We start from the raw sequence: 4,377 nt of genomic DNA, 5'->3' as shown, positions 1-4,377 counted from the left end.
CCAGTGATGAACCGGGACGAGGGGGGTACAAGCTGAGCCACGTTTGGAATAGTGTTCTTCTCGCCGCAAAAGCGCCACCTACATCGGCTACATATAGCGGCGAGAAGCAGAACTCCAGTTAGAAGCTCTGAGGAAGATGTCTGACAGACATCGAAACGTCAGCAAGTAAGTCAAATTTTGGTTGTGCAAAAGGATTCTCATATATCCTATATTCTACCAACCTGATGAAATTATTTTCGGAAGAAATCCAGATTTGGATTTCCGATGGATTGCGTGCATTTTAGGTATTCAGGTAGCTTGGGCAAAGATGTTCATAATGATATGTATGTTATGCAAATGAGGACTTAATTTGCATACTTAATGAGGAAATTGTAAAATTACATTGTTTGCAATAACTGGACACATCGATAAATGTGACACTTGTTAACTATAATTAGTGGAACATATGCAGATGAGGAACTTATTTGCATAATTTATGCAAAAAATTGCAAAACAACTTAATGCGCATATGATTAATGATCTGACTTGGGAATTTTACTTGTGACATATGCTTTGTACGTTATTCAACGATGAACAACACCATGCATAAATCATGTTAATTTTAAGTCATTTGCATGAAATTAACAAAAGCTCTAAATATTCATGGAGGTATGAGGTTGCCGAACTCTAGTTTGTAAATGGTTCAGTGGGCTGGGAAGATAGCAAATCACACATCCTTGCAAAGTATGGTTGGGTGCCATGCAACAATGGCCCATTACAAAGGATCCACCAGTACCCAGCAGTGAAATCTAAAAATATACAGATGCAACAATAGGGCTTACTTTTATAGGGGCAATAAACTAATTTTACCATTTGGCAAAGTTTGCAAATATTTGTAAATGTAAAATAATCACACAGAGGTTTCACAATTATTCTAAATAAAGACATTTCTGTACAGTGACTTTCAAAATGTTTCTAAAATATTCAAAGGAATTCAAATAGATGAGTATTTTCTTAGTTAATTTTTTGAAAAAAAATTAATTATTGTGGCTCAGATATTCTTTTTTCAAAATAATTCAGACTAATTACAAACATCACCTAAAACCCCTCATGGTGACTTGGAATGGACTCTAACTGCTATTATGTAAATCTATTTCGCACGCTTGTATCAGTTTTGACAGTCCCAGAGGATGTTGAATTGAATCAACATTGCCTTTAGAGCACTAAGTCTAGTACATGAAGTTGAGACCCATTCAGTGCTGTACATAACAGTTGATACCCGCACGATTACTCACTTTCGCACCCAAGTAGCTCCACTCGTAGGCGGATGAAGAGCGTACCCTGCCAGGACTGTGGGTTTACTCGGACATATTGTGTCATCACTGGAGTGGTCAAAATCTGGTTCACTATGGTAGAACCGTCACTGTTGCCATCAAATATCTAAAAAGGTTCAATATATTGTATAAGTGTATTTCTGGTGGTATACAAAGCATTGGATGGTTACCAAAATAGCCATGGACGATTAAGGAATCTCAGAAAACTCAAAAACACCTTTTGGGAATAGTTTCACCAGGTAAGTAAGCCACTGAATACCAAGTGCTGTATCATACCGACGTTTCGGTGACCGACTGTCACCTTCCTCAGGAAATTCTGACTTGTTCACATTGCACTGCAGCATAGGTGTCGCTGCTTAAGACGTATATGTAGTTGATACTTAATATTGTTACACTGCGTTGATCATAACACACGTTGTAGACTACATTAGCTATCTTTGTATATATGTAGATATTTCACGTTTGGGATCGCATCTGTAAGCATCGACACTGCACTGCAGTGTAATGTAAACCCGTCAGAATTACCCTGGGGAAGCTGATAGACGGTCACCGTAACATCGGTTGTGGGTTGTTTATAGAACTTAGGTGTCTACAAAGAAAATCGTTTTTCATTCACTAATGCCTTGTCAACACACCGTGTCGTTCTGCCCCTCTCCGTAAGTGACCCACGTATTGCCATCATCAGAGTACATCAGTTTGTAAGACTTGACGTGCCCTCCCCACTGGCCCTGTGTTTGGATACCGGCGAGGACCTTCTGACTTCCGAGGTTGATCTGCAGCCACTGGTTCGTGTCTACAGTGTATGTCTGCCACGACCTGGCGGTATTTAGACGACCTTTGTACGCCTCGTACCCAGGTTCCTGGGTGGAGGCCGTGATGTGGTCATCAGGGATGGCGCCGCTCTCCATCCCAAGGGCCGGGAATGATGTGCAAAAGGAAGTAGCTGGCCAAAAGAAGTTGTCTTTTACTTCGTAATTAAAAACATTACAATATAAGTGGTCGGGAATGTTGCTACTGTTATCTTTTGTTTATTCATGCACTGCAACATATATTTACACGACATGGTGGCGACACACTCAAGTCGTAACTTATATTAGTGATGCTATTAAAAGAAAGTAAGTACATGGGTAAATAAATACAAGCAAAGAAAACAACAAAATAAGCAAAGCACTGGAGGAATTTTCACAAATGAACATTCAAAAAGATGAACTGATGATATGATACCCACTACAGCAGCACCAATCACAGCAGCACCTACCACCCACAGAAAACACACATCACCGTTTATTCGAGGATAACCTAACTGCGATTAAAGTGCCACCTAAAATCATTAAGACTGGAAAAATGATGTTTAGTCGCTATTGAAGCGATTAGTATCTATCAAGAAAGTTTGTAAACTTCTACATATCTTGTTTTTTATGGCCGATGAAAAACCAACTATACTAAAGTGTCATCAAATAGATTGTCCATATCAAATCCTACCAGTCTTCTCAAACTGCCGAAGAGGGAAGCTCTCTGCTGAGCGTTGTTTGGGCGGTGTAGCAGAAAAGGACAAATGCTTTCACATAGGTTACAGCAAGAACTAGCTGGGCTACCGACAAAATTACGGGTGAAAAAAACTCGGATTTAAACTGCGGGTACCTAGACAAAACGTGTGAGTAAAGCGCAGGGGTAACGGGACCTACGCCGAAGTAAGAAACATGAACTGAAGTAAACCTTCTTCTTCCATAATTCGCCCCTCAGCGGGTACTGGCACCGTGAAGGCTAATTTTCCTAGACCTACCTTGTAATATGTAATAAGCTTCCTCTTGATGCGCACAACCTTGAACTTTTCAAATCAAATGTTAACACCTGACATCGCAATATAGTACAGTGATAAACACATCATGGATGAGTGGCTGTGAGCCTTGTATTATGGTGAAACTGAAGTAAAAAGAAAAAAAGCGTTTTTTTTAAACACTGGCGACGTGGATTTGTATAGGTTATGGGTTAAAGCAATGTTTAAGGGCGCTGAAGGTGTTTGTGTGTAAGTGTGCGTGTGTGTGTCTGTTTGCATTAATTATACAAATCAGTTTTTCATTTGCACAGTTGATATTTTCCACACATCATAATGTACATGTGTTACGTCTAATGAAGTCCAGTTAATGAAAATAACACAAGTATACAATTTCATCTTTGATTATGCAAATTAAGTCATCATTTGCATAACATATATATCATCATCAGCTTCTTTTGTCTAAGGTACCAGCATGCCTAAAATTATGTCAATCATGGAAGCAATTCATATGTTGTGACATATTCGAAGATGCCCTGGAATGTAGGTTACAAATCAGTGGTTTCTATTGTCCAGTCTTGCTGTTTGTCGACATTATGTGTTGAACATAGTTGTAGAGGGTAACCAAAATTATTTTCAATTGTCATATTGTGACTTATCGCAAAAGGCGCCCTGACATGTAGGTTGGGAGTCTACCATTGTGATGGCGATTTTATGTGGCATGGCCATCACTTCCAAAATGCTGTTGATGTTGACTAATGATTAAAAAAAATACAGAAACACATTGAATGTTGTTTATGGACAAACGAGGTTCTAAGAATCAAAAATAGAAACATTGTTGGTACACAGGTTTATTCATTTATTTCTCAATGTGACAAATACATTACACATACTCACCGATAGCCCTTATCACAAATAGTAATTCCATGTGATGATTACTCTTTAGATTTTCTGCATGTGTCAGGAAGAATACTGTAAATGCAGAAATGTTCGCTATGATTGTATGTTCACGGTTTTTATGGTGGCCACTTCACCGCAAACTTAAAACCAACGCAAACTTTTCCCATGGCAGTAAGAGACTACAGTGCATGGTGCTACAGCTGACACAAAATCTTGATGAACAATTCTTTTTCCCGCTACCACAAAAAAACTATCCATCGTTTCACAAGATGGATATTGTAAGGGACCAAATCCGTGGCGAGTATCCTGCTGGAAGCTGCCCCGTCGTTAGGTAATGAACGTAAAGTTGTAGTCCTGTACTCGAGCAGGTATCTCAAGCAAGTTATAACA

Source organism: Branchiostoma floridae, unplaced genomic scaffold, assembly GCF_000003815.2.
Source record: "Branchiostoma floridae strain S238N-H82 unplaced genomic scaffold, Bfl_VNyyK Sc7u5tJ_247, whole genome shotgun sequence".
Taxonomy (NCBI): Eukaryota; Metazoa; Chordata; class Leptocardii; order Amphioxiformes; family Branchiostomatidae; genus Branchiostoma; species Branchiostoma floridae.
Note: the sequence above shows the minus strand (reverse complement) of the source record.